Below are 18,516 nucleotides of genomic sequence, written 5' to 3' on the forward strand. Positions count from 1 at the left end.
ACAGGAAATTCAAGGGATTTCTCTTGCTCATCATTCTCTGCTGTTTGTAAACATGTAGGTCCTGTAAGAAGTAAATATATGAGGAAAATGTGTTGCATAACCTAATGTTTGGCACTGTTCTCTGGCTGTCTTAACCTAATTTTCGGCCCGTTAGTGGCACTTAATGCATTGTTCTGTTGAGTGGATGCATGTTACCCCCCATTTCATTAAACTATTGTACCGCTTTTGATACCAAATTAAGTAATTAGTTATGTCCTCCCACCATTTTATGGTACACTTTTCGATTTTCACATGCTTTTGAACGCCATTTCTGGCGCAGTTTTCTAAACTCCACCTTAAACTATTGCACTGCATTTTACATAAAAATTATGAAAATTAACCTAGTGTTCTGCACTTAACGTGCTGTTCTGCTCGATGTCACCCACTCACGCACACCCTCCCATTAACTACTGTACCACTTGCACCGCACTGATATAAAAATGTATGCAAATTAATTAAACTGATATTATTCATATATATGGGGTAGTTCTTTTTAATTCGCAGCATCCTATTGGTGGGTGAAACCGATGGAATATAGTTTAAACGAAAGATCCCGCCACCCGACACCTGACGCCGAAGCTGCCGACTCCTCGCACACCACCAGAAGTTGGGGTGCACTGTTGGCCCCTGTGAAGCGATGATGTGGCCATCATCTGCCAAGCTATGCATAGGTGTTTGTTCGAGTCTTGCAAGCATGAGGCACCAGCATCCCTTTCATACTTGACATCTGAGAATTTCCTGTTGAAGTACGTGTTCACCTAGGCACCATTGCTGGTGCGATACCTCTCTACATCTACATCTACATTTACACTCCGCAAGCCACCCAGCAGTGTGTGGCGGAGGGCACTTTACGTGCCACTGTCATTACCTCCCTTTCCTGTTCCAGTCGCGTATGGTTCGCCAGAAGAACGACTGCCGGAAAGCCTCCGTGCGCGCTCGAATCTCTCTAATTTTACATTCGTGATCTCCTCGGGAGGTATAAGTAGGGGGAAGCAATATATTCGATACCTCATCCAGAAACGCACCCTCTCGCAATCTGGACAGCAAGCTACACCGCGATCCAGAGCGCCTCTCTTGCAGAGTCTGCCACTTGAGTTTGCTATACATCTCCGTAACGCTATCACGCTTACCAAATAACCCTGTGACAAAACGCGCCACTCTTCTTTGGATCTTCTCTATATCCTCTGTGGCCGGCCGGTGTGGCCGAGCGGTTCTAGGCGCGTCAGTATGGAACCGCGAGACCGCTACGGTCGCAGTTTCGAATCCTGCCTCAGGCATGGATGTGTGTGATGTCCTTAGGTTAGTTAGGTTTAAGTAGTTCTAAGTTATAGGGGACTGATGACCTCAGATGTTAAGTCCCATAGTGCTCAGAGCCATTTTTTTACATCCTCTGTCAACACGACCTGGTACGGATCCCACACTGATGAGCAATACTCAAGTATAGGTCGAGCGAGTGTTTTGTAAGCCACCTCCTTTGTTGATGGACTACATTTTCTAAGGACTCTCCCAATGAATCTCAACCTGGCACCTGCCTTACCAACAATTAATTTTATATGATTATTCCACTTTTCGAATCGTTCCGCACGCATACGCCCAGATATTTTACAGAAGTAACTGCTACCAGTGTTTGTTCCGCTATCATATAACCACACAATAAAGGATCCTTCTTTCTATGTATTCGCAATACACTACTTTTGTCTATGTTAAGGGTCAGTTGCCACACCCTGCACCAAGTGCCTATCTGCTGCAGATCTTCCTGCATTTCGTTGCAATTTTCTAATGCTGCAACTTCTCTGTATACTACAGCATCATCCGCGAAAAGCAGCATGGATACTGACATGACAGGTTGCACCATAGAAATCTGTTCCAGTGCTTCCCAGAATAGCACAGGGTGCGTTGTTTCTAGCGATCCTAATGGGACAGCCAGTTCGTCACTGAATAACCCACAAACTGCTGCTGCTGCCGGTGTGGGAACACCGTCCACCATTCTTTTCTGCAGACGAGACTTTCAGTGGAAAAACTACTTTTTACAGGTTGCCACATTGCACTGACAGTTAAACCCTGCAAAAGTTTTCTACAGATCATCAAATACATACAAGACTCACAAGAATATTGGGAACCAGTAACATATTTACCAGTGTAACTACAATTATATATAACGATTGCTGCTGCAGTCTGACACCGATCGATGTACAGGTAATGTCTCCTCTTGACGGCTGTGGTTCTGCAACGAATCTCTGTATCTATAGTGCACATAATTTTCCATGTAAAAATCTCTCTCATACCCTCGTGGTTATCAATGCGCTGAATCTATACATCCCTCGCGATAGGACACACACTCTTTTTTCTGCTCATGGCACAACATAAGCCACGCTAACATTACACTGCAATATATACACATTTTACACAAACAGTGCAGTTATCTTTTATATCTGCACAGCGCCCGAAAAAATTATGTTATGCCTACACTCGCACTGGCTATATTACATTCAGACTGCCCGAAGTTGAAGTTTGTGTCAGAGCATTCCATGCATAGCTTCCGCCCAGATCACACAATTTTCCCCTGAATAAGAAATCATTGTGAGTGCAAAATATACTAGAGTACGTTCATTCAGATTTAATTTTCATGGGCGGAGCAGGTTGGTGGAGAAACCACAAAACTGTCGTAGTCTAAGCGCATTTTTAAGTTCATGTTGCTAAGCACCGTACCTGTTTAACACATCGGGGCAGGAGGTGGATCACCACGAGATGGATCTGTTGTTTCAGGTGTTAAAATTGAGTTTGTTACAAGAAAAAAAGAAAAAAAACGAAAGAGACTGTTAGAGCGTCATGTCTAGAGAACTAAACGTGTCTTCTGCTCATCCTTAGCTGGCCGCGGTGGCCGAGCGGTTCTAGGCGCTTCAGTCCGGAACCGCGCGACTGCTACGGTCGCAAGTTCGAATCCTGCCTCGGGCATGGATGTGTGTGATGTCCTTAGGTTAGTTAGGTTTAAGTAATTCTAAGTTCTAGGGGACTGATGACCTCAGATGTTAAGTCCCATAGTGCTCACAACCATTTGAACCATTTGCTCGTCTTTCAGCTGCCAGATGCAGACACAACAATCAATGTTCCCTCAACTAAATGAAGGAGCGAAATGTGCAGATGCAGCCAATCGGAAAATTTACATGGAGAGGAAGGGGGGGGGGGGGATAATGGTCCCACACAAAAACACTTCCGTATTGAATCTTCTCAAATTTCCATGTGATCACGAAAGCTGCTCAACACATACTAAATATTAGTTCGCTATTCGGCTGTCTAGAGGATGACACAGTTAAGTCAGCTACATTCCTGCATCCCAACACGCCTTTCCATTCGGACGGCTCCTGCCGTTAGTGGGAAACGTGAATCATTCCCACCACAGGCCACTGCTGGCGCTCCATGCACCCCTAGACAGAATACGATCGCGGTCTCATTTGAATGACATTCGACAGTGAGCGAAGTGTCGGAAATACTGGCTGCTGACGGCTGTGGCCCTGTACCATTCTTATGACCTGACATACTCTTCCCTTTGCTGTCACAGTATTCCACGCCAAATCCATACCTTCCTTATGACTGGACATAATCAATAAGCTTGATGCTCAAGGCGAACCTATCATGCATCCTCTATTACTAAGAATAATACTTCGCCGTAACTGATTGCTGATGATACGAAACAATATTGACCAAAAACCAGCGATGTGTGGGCATGTCTCATAAGTTTTTCCTGCGAGTACTACCACTGTGTCTTAGAAAGGAAGCCGTAATCGTCTTACAAACTGCCATATATACTGAAAAAAACACCACGATCTCAACGACCATATTACTATCGCATTTGGTCTTGGTTCTGCAGATGCACCCAAGTATTCATGTTAAAAGCTATACTGGCTTTATAAATCGACGTATGGTATTACCTCCGAATAAATTGGTTTTTCCATACAAATACTGCGACACTGAATATAGATGGTAATCATAGGAGTGTATATTATCAGACAAGCAGTGCAGTTACACGTAGCCCACGATGCAACCTCGTGATAAAATCGCTGAATTTTGAAAGTGATTCGGCTAAGGAACGTGGTATGAAACCAATATTTGCAACTACCTCATGCCGGTTACTAGATACTTCTCAAGTATTTGTAGCATTCCATGTCAGAGGTTCCGCGATATATCCACTCAATTTTAGGCAATCTTTGATCGAGAAGGATCACAAACAGTAGATGGTGTGCTGATTGGTGTTGTAAGAAATGTACACAGGCATCTCAGATCTCTAGTGTTACGCTATCCGCTAGAAATGCTGTCTGGGATTTGGAATCAAGTCTTTCCATTCAACCACATACCTGAGTTGGGTCCAATGGAGAATTCCTTTAATGATTACAGCCACTAGTGAATCATATTTCTGGCACTACCATATCTCAAAATGAGTCATCTTTCTTGAACCTGGCTGCTACAGTAAAATTCCAACATTGTTTTAGGTAGCCCCTATGCATCGAGTTCAGCGACCAGTAGGATGATGCGAATTAAAAGAAGAACTACCCCACACATGTCACATGTGAAGAATATCGATTTAATTAATTTGCATACATTTTTATATCAGCGTGGTGTTAGTGGTACAGTAGTTAAGGGGACGGTGTGCATGAGTGGGTGACATGGAGCAGAACAGCAGGTTAAGTGCAGAACACTAGGTTAATTTGCATAATTTCTATGTAAAATGCAGTACAATAGTTTAAGGTGGAGAGCGATTTAGAAAACTGCACCAGAAATGCGTTGAAAAGTATGTGAAATTCGAAAAGTGTACCAGAAAATGGTGGGAGGTCATAACTAATTACTTAATTTGGTATCAAAAGCGGTACAATAGTTTCAGGAAATGGGGATGATATGAAATCCACTTAACAGAACAATAGGTTAAGTGCCGCCAAAGGGCCAAACATAAGGTTAAGACAACCAGAGCACAGTGCCGAACATTAGGTTATGCAACACATTTTCGCCATGTATTTACGTCTTACCGAACCTACATGTTTTCAAACAGCAGAGAATGATGAGCAAGAGAAATCCAATCCCCACAAACTGAATTTTTTATAAATAAACAATATACCCTTGAATTTCCTGTTATGAGATCCTTCCTCTCCACCAGAGTGTCACCAATTTCCATATATTCCATACACTGCCTTGAATCCCCTAAATTGTTTAAATAAACAATATTCTGCAGATTGTCTAAATTGTTTAAACAATATTCCATCCACTGCAATCGATTTCTGGACCAGTTCTTTAACTAAATAAATAAACTATATTCTATACACTGCTATAAATAAATAAACAATGTTCTGTACATTGTCTAAATTGTTTAAACAATATTCCATACACTGCAATCGAATTTCGTCCACATGACCAGTCAACTGAGTCTTTTTCCCGCCAATTTCCGGTATGTGGGTGGGAGGAGAGTGGATTTACCAGAGGGGGAGAGGTTAAATAATTGATCAATTTCATTGAGTAGTCAATCAGGGTGTGAGGGGATATTCCAATAACTCAGACCTGAAAGTGTACCTGTAGCAGCAAGGGCGAGGGGGTGGGCTGGAGGTTTCCTGAGGGGGTGAGGAGAGAGGGAGGTGGTAGGGTAACAACAGGTTAAGGACCTGGCAATCAAAAGGAAGGATCCTTTTAGCAGAACAATAGGTTAAGGACCTGTCAATCAAAGGATAACAATAGGTTTTCCCCTGAGTGCATACCTTCCCCAGATGTAGGCAACCCACACTAACAAAATGTTCTGAAACGAACTTTGTCCCACTAATGGCTTGTGGAGTATGAATGTAGATGTATCGCCGCTAAAATAATGCCTCATTCGTCTCTGCTCCGCTTAAATACTTACTTTGCCGCGTGAAGCGTCTGCAAAGCCTGAGGTGGGAATCTGTATCATGGTGGGCCGTGGTTATAATGTTTTATCTTATCAAGAGCGTGTGTGTGTGTGTGTGTGTGTGTGTGTGTGTGTGTGTGTGTGTCTTGGCAATGACTGTAACGAGTACTTTCATACTGCAGCGATGTGTTCGTGTTGTGCTGATGATTATGGCAATGAATGAAATGTAGATGTGTGTATGATGGAATCTGGTGCTTGTGCGTAACCCATTCTTATTCAGTAGTCAGCACACTGGACAAAAAATGAGTCACCATCAGGAGACATCACGCTAGTAAACAGTGACACCACCTCTAGCCCTTATAATGGCTTCAGTTTCGGCAAGGAAGAGTCCACAAGTTTCTTCAGCTGTGCTATACTCAGTTGGACCACTCGTTGATGATTACATTGCACAGAGCTACAAAATTGTGAGGATATTGACTGCTACGTTTAAGTCACTGTTTGAAACAGCTCCAGACTTTTCCTTGTGATTAAGACTGGATGATTTAACAGGTGCGTCAAGGAGCGGTAGAATGCCTGAGTGCTCGACGAACCAGGATCTTACGACCACGGATGGTGTCATTTTGGTAGGTGAGAATGTCCACATCATACTCATCATGATGATGTAGAAGAAAGGGCAACATTTGGCCACTGAGAACCGTGAAATAAATATCTTGGTTCATATTTACGATAAACTGAATGAGTGGCTCCAGCTCATGGTACGAAAAACACCGGTAAAACATCACAGAACCTCCTCCGGTCTGTACTGCGTATTAAACGCTTCGTTGTGCCGCTGATTCATTCGAAGATTTGCAGCATTTGAAAATATGAAAAATGGGGACTCACGGGAGTTTGTAAGATGTGTAGCTTTATGTACCGCTGTGACCAATAGCTTTTTGTGAAGTACCCATTCTGAATTTCTGTTGCATGCAATTGCTTTCACAATTTTCGTTGGGAAATTGCATGAGCTGGACCTTGACTAACAGTAGCAATTCGTGTTGGGTTGTAAACTGAGTTTCACTGACGAGGCGTGCCATTTGTCTTCAGTTACTGTTGGTTGGGATCTTTTGACAACCACTGTTATAGCGCCATGTTGCGTAATTGGGAGTTGCACACAATTCCTTGTAGACATTTTGAACAGTGTGGTTTGATACACCAACAAATTGGGAATCTTAAATCATGGTGTAATCATAGGCACGTCCGAACATTGTAGCTCCTTTCTGCCATACGTCACGTTTCCGAGTCGAACCATCTTAATGTGCTGGTTTCATGGAACCATCGATCGTGGGATCTTCATTTGAGTGAGCAGGTTCACTAACCACTAGAATACCGAGAGTGTCTAAATCATTTTCCAAACGACTGGATGTTGTGGCTATAACAGTCAGATCAACTTGTAATGATCATAGTAGTGACTCTAATGAAGTTTATCGTGCACCTCAGTCGTTAGACTCCTTACTAGACTTAATCGATACGTAAATATGACATTTTCCCTGTTCTCTACCAGTACAATTTCTTGCACTAGAGGTCACATTTGCCACATATGAATTTTTTACTTTGAGAACTGCGAACCCAATATTATTATGCTTTATTTAGGATTCTGTTTGGAGCTTTAGTCAACCAATGCACAGCTCAATTAAGCAATGCGACTCATCACAGAAGGCACAGTTTCAAGAGCACATTCGAAATAGCGATAAAAACCTATCAAATTTTTTCTCTCAACCTAAAAGACCACTGACACAGGATACAACTGAATACGCGTTGAAGGTACTTCAAAAAATTCCAAAATATTCTCGAGGAACTTGAAATTTACGGACACATACGAAACCAACCATGAGACTTACTGAACGAACTGATTGATCTTAAACATCTGAAATACCGGTACTTGAAAAAGAAAACGGATAAATTCAAAGTGCCGTTCGCAGCTAAAGATGACTCACACCAAAATTAAACCTTAACACCGTTGCTTATATACAGACTCTTGAAACATACGACGGATCGTCAATACAATAGGTACGAGAAGTTCATAAATTCCGAAAAATTATCGAAAATGGAAGTTATCTAAAATATACACGTGAAATAAAAAACCCCTGCGCTACAAACACCTAAAAATTAATACCACCTACAACCGCTAAAACACAAACAATTAGGAACATACAGCAACCGAACAAGGTTGGGCAGTGGTTAGGACACAGGACTCGCATTCGGGAGGACGACGGTTCAATCCGCGTCTGGCCATCCTGATATAGGTTTTACTTGATTTCCCTAAATCACTCCAGGCAAATGCCGGGATGATTCCTTTGAAAGAGCACGGCCGACTTCCTTCCCCATCCTTCCCTAATCCAATGAGATCGATGACCTCGCTGTTTGATCTGCTCCCCCAAAAAACCCCAATGAGATATATGTGCAACCAAATAGTGTATATATCATCTGTCTAAAAGTACTTATACTTGGTAAAAGTACGATGTTGAAGCCACAAAACTGTCAAATTACTGTCCTAACAAATTAATTACTACCTTATTTAAACAAATACACGAGGACTGCCCAGAAAGTAATGCACCGAATTTTTTTCCTTCAAAAATTCTTTATTGAACATAATGAGAATTATACACACGAAAGAATGGTGTTTTATCTACACACCCTATTTTTCCACGTAATCTCCATCACGTTCTATGGCCTTCCTCCAGAGCGAAACAAGGGCGTGTATGTCCTGTTAGTACCAATCCTTGTGCTGGTGGCGGAGAAAGTGCTTCACTGTGTGGATCACCTCCTCATCGTCTTCAAAATGTCTTCTACGAAAGGCATCCATTAATGACCCAAACAAGTGGAAGTCCGTAAGGGGTGGGTCAGGGCTGTAGGTTGGATGGGGTAACACTGTCCAACCCTGTTTTGCGATGTGTTGAGCAGTCCTCAGACTTGTGTGGGGCCGAGCGTTATCGTATTGCAGCAAACATCTCCTGGGTTGCTGTGGCGCCGAAGTCGCCAAAAGCGCGTCGTGAGTTTTGTTAAAGTGTTGGCATATGCTACTGAATTAATGGTACCGCCTCTTGGCATCACTGACCCAGAACACGGTGATCATGACGTTACTGGCGGAAGCAGTTGCTTTGAATTTTTTCTTCTGTGGAGAGTGGGAATGGCGTCATTACATCGACTGTCGTTTTGTTTTGGCCCCAAAATGGTGAACCTAGGTTTCATCACCTGTCACAATCCGGGACAAGAAGGCCTCCCCCTTGGCTTCAAAATGTTGCAACAAATCAAGACATATGTTTTTTTCTGTGCGATTTGTGGTCCACCGTTAGACACAGCGGGACCCATCTTGCACACACTTTAGTATATCCAAGAGTTCGGATAATTGCAGCCACACTTCCTTTGATGATTGACAGATGCAGCGCCAACTGCCGATTCGTAATGCTTCTGTCCTCGCAAATGACAACATCAGCTCGCTGCAACACAAGTGTGACAGTCGTGGATGGTCTCCACACCGCTGCAAATCGTGAAGCTCTGTCGAACCGCCTTGTGATGACTTCACTCTCCAAGCCCAGCGACTAAATGTACTTCTGTCGATAGCAGAGGCTCCATAGATTTTGCACAAGCGTTTGTGAACATTCCCCGCAGTTTCTTTCTCTGCAGTGAGAAATTCAATGACTGCACATTGCTTGTTATGTACATCACCTACAGTCGCCATTTTGAAACTGTCCTGCAGCTACGTGGGAAGTGACAGAAACTTGGCGCGCTCACTCAGAAGACTTCAGATAATACATACGTAACGTTTCGCATTTGTAGCATTGTTTTCGGTTGAGAAAAAGAATGCGGTGCATTACTTTCTGGGAAACCCTCGTATAATGACAGTCAAAACATAGTTGCCAACGGTGTTATATGTATGTCAATCCATCTTGACAATATACACTGAAGTAGTAATCCAAGTCTAGTGTTATACCGTAATATAAATATGCATAATGAAAATAATGTCACCGACATTGTACTGAAGGTCACTCGATAAAGGCAGCTTAGCCGAAACAGATCTGAAGTTATTATTTTTTTGGCTCTGAGCACTATGGGACTTAACATCTGAGGTCATCAGTACCTTAGAACTACTTAAACCTAACTAACCTAAGGACATCACACACATCCATGCCCGAGGCAGGATTCGAACCTGCGACCGTAGCGGTCGCGCGGTTCCAGACTGAAGCGCCTAGAACCGCTCGGCCATAGCGGCCGGCTGATTGCTTTTTTGGCCATTGCTGTTGCGAGTTAATGCACCATCTACACGTCTACATAGAAGTTGCTGTAACACATCTTTCCAGATCTGCGAATCAGGTTTGTGACAGTAATACCTTAGAGTTTCCGTAACTTCTTGAATAATCACACAAAATTAAAATCAGATCCACTTTTGCACGACTCAAACAGTGATCTTCGAATTCAGTAAATGATCAGTATTTTTTTTTAAGAAATAGCTGATATTCCGTGTGGCTACCATGCGATTAGTAAAAACAAGTTTGTATCAATACTGTGCTGCCGCAACAAACTACTCCCTTCCACCTTTCGGAGATACGTGAAAGAAAAAATAATAGTTAAAGTTGTTCATAAGAAAATGCTGACACCGCCTTTCAAGGCTAATACTATACTTGTGAATACACTGTTAAACATACGCCAATATATGTATAAGTTTGTACTGTGTTTTTAGGTTGCTTCTTGAAAAGGTGCACACCGTGAAACAGTAGTTAATGAAACTGGATTCAGGAGGCCGACTAAATAGAGCTTCCACTTTCACGTTTTATCTCAGTTGAGTAACAATAAGTAGGAATGAACATATGCAGTGGAATGGGCACAGTAGCTCAGTTGCAACTTAAGCAAATAGAATGCTACGATTCATTGGTTGAATACTAGAAAACAGTAGACTGTGTAAGGCAGATACTGATGTTTATAAAAACAAATATAAGAAAAAACTTGTATGACCTTTACTGAAATACAGCTAAAATGTGTAGGATCCGTGAAGTTGGGCTAACACAGAAGATCAAACGTGTACAAGGTGGTCAGAAAGAGTCTGAAAAGTTTGTAAGAATGTTGGAGGGTAGATTGTGCTGAGAAATAACTGTTAACAAAAAAATCGATACGTTGCGCCATTTCCGTGTTAGCGGTGAAGATAGCCAATCAAGTAGCTGCGCGCGCAATTTCAAGCGGTCCGCCAGAGACGGTGTCCTTCGTTGGGTTTTGTGTAACCGAACAAGAGAACGAAATAAAAACTGGACATGGGAGGGTAGCAAGGATCGAACCCGAGCCAAAGGCTGAGCAGTCTCGTGCGCTATCATATACGCTATTACAACAGCTAACATTAATTATTGTATCTTGAACTTGCGCGCGTAGTGGCCTGATTGGCTAACTTCACCGCTAATTAACTCGGAAACGGTACAACGGATCGGATATTTTTCTTAACAGCTATTTCTCAGCACAACCTACTCTGCAACACCCTTCGAAGCCTTTCAGACTGTTTCTCACCACGCTGTAGAGGAAGGGCCGTGTGAATGGTCACAGGCTCATTTCACTCACTGGAATCTCAAACAGGAAACCTGAAAATTTTAAGTATTAAAAGTAAATAATTTCTATCGAAATCTTACTTAGGAAATTCTGTGAACAGGTTTTCTGAGGGGAATTTGTAAATATTCTTAACTCCACATATATCGCTTGCTAAGTGACTGTGAGAATAAAACTAGATTAATTATGATTAAATATTACTCATTTAACAACGATTTCAGGGTGGTTGTTGATGTAGCGACGGACTAAATTGCTCAGATCTGGGAATAAACCTTCTGTTCCTCTACTATGCAAATTTCATTCGGTAACCAGCAAGGAGCAGTGTAGGGAAATCACACAAAAGCCAAGATAGGCTTTCATGTCCATCTTACTGTTGCGTCACCTGACATAATGTTTAGAGAGAAAGTACCTATCAACGACATTTCTTAATCGTTCCGTTCCAAAATAACTTCTCGAACAGTCTTTCTAAATGAGTCAGAGGTACAGAGCACGAGCGCCAAGTAGGACAACATTTGACTAATTGCACAAGCCTGGTAGTTATCTCCTCCGGCAGCCTCTCGGAGACCTTTCACAACGATCTACTACACCTTTGGTCTTTCGGACAGTAGTCTCTATAGTCAGAACTGTGTTTGTTCTAGTGGACGCTGCACTGTCGATGTACTCGATTGTGGAGCCGGCCTTGAAAGTAATGACGCAGACGTGATAAGTGTGCGTGGGGCGAGACGGCGTCTGCTACTCGTGGGCATGACATCACACGCCGAGAAACCGCTGGATCATTTGGAGGCCAGAACGGTTACAACTTTGTGACTTCTTCTACTCTGCGTTGAAATCAATTGTACGTAGTTATTTATTATTTATCGTGTGGTGACAGGAGAAAATACTAGACAACACTATTTACAACTGGAAACTTCCATTAGAAAGTGCACTGGTCAAGCACCTTCCTTTGGCAGCTAGTAAACTCTATAGTATTCATAATAACGTTTATTTGGTTAAAGTTCTGAGTTTGTATGTCACTAGTTTTGGTTTAGAGTAATTGCTTCATTCGTATCAGCCTCGAAAACAAATGTGAGATTTCCCGACGATAACGATGAGAGAATGTTAGAAAACTTGACCTACCAGAAGTGTAACGAACATGCAATGAAAGAAACAACGATTCTGCCCGCGGCCGCAGTGGGCACCTAACTACCACGCTGTTGACGTTACATAGTGATATGAAGTGCGTTATGAAAGGATTTGAAAATGTTTGTCACAAAGTTAGAAAAGAATTAGAACAGAATTACAACAACGAGAGCCACTGCTAAGGACGATAATTAACGTTAGCTGAAGCGATCTTACACGGACGGAAAAAAAATCGCAGCACCAAGAAGGAGTTGTGCGACATAATTCTGAAACATGACGTCTGTTCAAATTTCGTGACAGTCGCAGAAGAGTAGCGCTAGTAGCGCAACTATGAGGATGCAAATCAGTTTTGTTTTAAATACACGCTGAAACGGTCGTGAGCGTTAGCTAACGTTGAGATTGGACATGATCAGATGACGTTAGCCAGGAATGCCTTTAAGGCGACAAAGACGCCATTATCAGCACCCCTCAGAGTTCGAACGAGGTCGTGTAATAGGACTATGAGAAGCTGGGTGTTCCTTCTGCGATATAGCAGACAGACTTAAGCACGAATATAGCCACTGCACATGACTTCTGGCAGCAGATGTCACGAGAATGTACGGTTGCAAGAAGACCGAGCTCCGACCATCGTGTTCAGGGTATGGCTCTGGTGCATCGTGTTGCGTCCGTAGCAGAAATTTGAGCAGCAGTTCGCGCCACAGTGATACAGTGAACTGTTACAGGTCGGTTACTTCGAGGACAGCTCTGAGCCAGACTCCTTGTAGTGTGCAATCCACTGACACCAAACCACTGCCATTTGTGACTTCATTGATGTGTGAAGCGAGGTCTCATTGGATGGCAGGGAGGAGATGTGTTTTCTGACAAAAGCTGGTTCTGCCTCGGTGCCAGTGATGGCCGTGTGTTAGTTAGAAGCAGGCCAGCTGAGGGCGTGCAACCAACCCGTCTGTGCGCTAGACGCACTGGAGCTACACCTGGAGCTATGATCTGGAGTGCGATTTCGTATGACAGACTCCATTGGTTATGCCACGCGCCCTCACTGCAAATTTGTACGTCAATCGGGTGATTCGACGTGTTGTGCTGGCATTCATGAACAAGATTCCAGGGCGTGCATTCTAACGGGATAACGCTCACCCGTGTGCAACTGCTGGGACTCAACATGCTCTGCACAGTGTCGACATGCTACCCTGGCCTGCTCTATCACCAGATCTGTCTGCAATCGATCACGTATGGGACATCATGCGACGAGAAGTCCAGCGTCATCCACAAACAGTAGTAACCGTCTCTGTATTGACCAAACAAGTGCAACTGGTATGGATCTGCATTCCACAAATTGACATCCGGCACCTGTACAGCACAATGCATGCACGTTTACATACTTGCATTCAACATTCTGGCTGTCACACCAGTTTTTAAAGTACCAACATTTCCCCTTTGCAATGGCTTATCTCGCGCTTTTATTAACTTGAGATCTTGCATATTAATCAGTTAAACATGTTACCTAGACAAACGTATTCCCGAAATTTCATTACACTACATTTATTAATTTTTGGTGTTGAGATATTTTCCTGTCAGTGTATTTACAGTAATCTAACAAGCCCATCCAGGGAGGCAAAGAAAAACAAGGGCACGGTCATGTTCAGAGAGGTAAAAGTAGAGCCGATTGAAGAACATTTTTCCAAACAAGAAACGTACGATTTGGCGCCTCACCCCCTCTCTCCCTTTTTCCTTGAACAGTTCTACATGTGTCGGATTTTGCTACTTTATTGTGATACATGCTGTAAATGCCGGCCGGTGTGGCCGTGCGGTCTAGGCGCTTCAGTCTGGAACCGCGTGACCGCTCCGGTCGCAGGTTCGAATCCTGCCTCGGGCATGGATGTGTGTGATGTCCTTAGGTTAGTTAGGTTTAAGTAGTTCTAAGTTCTAGGGGACTGATGACCACAGATGTTAAGTCCCATAGTGCTCAGAGCCATTTGAATCATTTTTTTGCTGTAAATAAATCTTTGACTTGAACACACCACTTTTTGGCGCCTAAGCAGCTGCTGCTAATTGTGATACGGTACGTCCCGTCTACAAATCTCAAAGCGTTGTGGCGCTTCTGGTGCCCCTCTCAGCTTGGCACGCCGAGTGGCGGCTTTTGTCACTTGGGCCTCAAACCGACCACGGTTACAAGAGCAATGTGCAAAGCTGCAGACATATAGTACATAGTGGAAATGCTAAATTAGCACCATGAAGCAATGGCTCTACAGGAATTAAATTTTATTGAAATATTATACAGGTTGCACACCGTATATGATCAATCTGTGGACACACTATCTTGGGCAACAATATCACTATTATGTACAGCCTCCTCTAGCTCTAACGCAGACCTGCAGTCGTGCATCGGCTTTCGCACTGCCAAATCAAAATATATTGCACTAGCATATAGCGGTGTGTATGAATTAATGAAACTACTACATTTTCACATGTTTTTACTTGTCTTGCATATATACATTGCTTTTTTTCTAGATTTCAAAGATATCTGTTGAAAATACTCATGTTATTCTGCAGTTGTATGGCCGTTGTAATCAACATAAAAAATTTTGATGTTGTGTAGTTGGCAAGTATGATGTGTTTTACATCCATAGATTATAAAGAATTCGTTGAGATCATGAGTTATATAACTTGGTTTCTAATTTATTTTAGCTGTGACACTGTTATATCTTATGCAATGGAATATGTCTGTAAACTAAAAGTTCACAAAAATATTTGTTAAATTTTGGAAGCTTTTTTTTGTTTCTTACATCTGTTTACTAGTTCAAAATAGTCAGTGTGCTTGTTATATACGTGAACATTTCTATATCTTCTGAAATATTTAGTACAGTATGATGTGTACATCTAAATGAGTTCAGTCTCCATAATGTATTATACAAGTTACAAACTGTTAACAACGTCAGCCTAGGTACATATCAATATTTATTTTTGGGGCATGCTGTTACAAGAAACGGCAGATATTACATGATTTTGCAATTTATGCCCTTTAGGGTAAATGAAAACATGATGGATGATGGGCAGGCCGGCCGAAGTGGCCGTGCGGTTAAAGGCGCTGCAGTCTGGAACCGCACGACCGCTACGGTCGCAGGTTCGAATCCTGCCTCGGGCGTGGATGTTTGTGATGTCCTTAGGTTAGTTAGGTTTAACTAGTTCTAAGTTCTAGGGGACTAATGACCTCAGCAGTTGAGTCCCATAGTGCTCAGAGCCATTTGAACCATTTGATGATGGGCACATACCATTTACTTTTTTTTTTAAAGGAAATGGTTCACTTCCCATGTATAAGACGAGGTACAGCTTTATTTCTATTAAAACTAAAAATCATCTACAAATGTGCAACGTGTCGCATTCACATCTTCTATTTTGATTAGTTTCTTATGATCTATCGAAAATATCTCCACTTTCGTCTCGTGTCATGAATTACTTTGAAGTAAAGAAGTCGTCATTTCTGATAGTGACAACCGCAAGTGCTTTCTTGTTCTTGCATTTTGTAACTGCGTGAACCCGATTGCTGGTAAGTGCACTTTTGTCGATAATTTTTCCTTCATTTGTGGTAGACACAAATCCCTGTCGCAGTGTGAGTATGCGAGATTATTGCAAAGGAACTTCTGTTTGATTTTTGGATTTAATACAATGATGCCATATGCTGACGGTAGATTGATATTTGATGTTAAAGAATATCAAACGAAGAGTATGATAAGCTGTGAAATATTAGCTAAGAATGCGCTTCGCTTCCCGTTTATGCTCTGCACATCCCTTTCTCTGATACGTTGGTTAGGCCATTATTGTACGAATGGAAACTCGACAGAATTATGGTTTGAGCCACTGCTGCTTTTATGGCCTCGATTACAATGCAGTGTTTGTAGAGTGTATGTGTCGATATAGGATATATCGTGAAGTCAGAGTCTGCCGTGGCTACAATCTGATGAGAAACGCTACAGTGAACGCAGCTAACTGCTGTCAAAGGTTGAGTGGTGATACTCCACTGGGATACGAATTCTTAAGCCCATGTATTGCCACGAGTCAGAATTGTTCTCTCTACCTGTTTCTCCTTGGCTTTGAAACCTGTCTGCCAGTCCCAGTTTGTACATGGAGTGTCATAATCTGTTGGAGAAAAAATAACGGTTGAAATCTGAGTCATCCTCTCCAGCCACAAGCTGTCGCTTCCAGGGACACACATTTGCATCTGGTTTTATGTCCCTCTTTGGCGCGTGAGGTCGCTACAGGCAAAGCAGGTTACTCAATCGCCCAGTAATGGGGCTTAAAAAACAGCATTGCCTGCCAGATTTATGAGACTCGGGGGAACCAGACATGATTCACACTCTGGGCACTCTAAATTTGTCCTTCCGTGTGCTTCCTCATTTATTTCCGTTCAGTGTCGTAATGAACCCAGAATGAAGAACGTTGTCTACATCAGTCCTACAACTGTTATGTTTTAAAGAAGTATCGCTGATTCAAACACATTTTCACTGCACCAAGTGGTACAACTGCGAGCACTGAATTCTTAAAAGTAGAGTTTTGAATGCCGATCCGTGCCTGATGTGCTTCTTTCAAAAAATGCTTAAGCGAATGTCAGAATGCATTCAGAGTCAAGGCATTGGCAGTTTCCCACTATATGCTTATCATAGTTGAGTAAATAGTTCTGTTTCTTTTTTTAAAAAAGGTTAATTGACAGACTGGGGTTTTTCTTGTCCCTAACTCACAGCGTCCTGACTTTGAGCTTAAGAACTTATAAGACTCCTCTCAATTTGAGTTTTTTATGGCGTGACCACTCTGTATTACTCATAATGATTTATACACTCATTGACGCAACGTGTCAGGGCCCTGTTGGCTTTTTATATTTTTATAATGGTACTGTCACATTTATGGAATTTTTTCTCTGTGTTTCGATGGCGGATATGTAGCAAGGTTGTTATATATAGTGCACAAGTGTCGCTGAACAAGTACGACCATTGGCGTCGGCGGGGGCCAGCTTGAAGAAGTAATTCCACGTTTCGCCGTGAATACTATAAGAAATCGGGATGACCAGACCAGGAAATGAAATACGCACGAAGAATGCACGACCAGACCAGGAAATGAACAATGCACTAAGAACACATAACAATGCACTAAGAACACATACTAACACGAAAAAAGAAAAAGAAGGAAACGAAATTTTGCGAAAAAGCACACACTCTCAAATTAGTGTTGTGCAGACACCAGTAAGAGTACGATTTCAAGACGAATATTGTGTTATAAAATTGTATAGCAAATAGTTTAACAGTGTTGATGTACACAGCATTGGAGAACATATCAGCGTTCAACATGTTTCTCTTTTTTCTACAGTTCTAGCTAAGTGTTTTGAGAATATCTCAGGTTTATAAGAGCCCAACTAAGCAGAGACAACTGAACCGCGTGGTCTCTTAACATAACACACGTCGTGTCCTCGTTAAGAGCACTGTGCCGCTGTACAAAGGCAGTCGCTGAGTCATCACCGCGTCCGAAGACCGTTTTTCAAACGGTGGGATGACGTATTGCAGCAGCTGGTCTTCACAGGACGAGCTTCTGAAAGATAACCGCCGCTTTAGCGCGATGGAAGAGAAGCACTGACAGAGAAGTTATAGGCTACACTTGTCAAAAGCCACTATACAAATCGACGCCTAATTCATTCTGAAGAAGACTTGGCTAGACGCAGAGACGAGTCTTCTGCGGACGGAATTTTCTCTCCCCCTATTTAAGTTCTAAAATTCTGGCATTTGCGACGTACGTTTCGTCAGTTTTGTTGTGAGCAGGGCGAAATAATTTTCCATGTTCTTGTTTAAGGAAACATCCTATTGTTCGAATGAATCATTGAGGAAAATCATGGAAATGGCCACTTAAGGGACAACTGGACGAGAGATGAAACAATATTCCTCCTAAATGCA

This window comes from Schistocerca americana, chromosome X (assembly GCF_021461395.2).
Source record: "Schistocerca americana isolate TAMUIC-IGC-003095 chromosome X, iqSchAmer2.1, whole genome shotgun sequence".
NCBI classification, from domain to species: domain Eukaryota; kingdom Metazoa; phylum Arthropoda; class Insecta; order Orthoptera; family Acrididae; genus Schistocerca; species Schistocerca americana.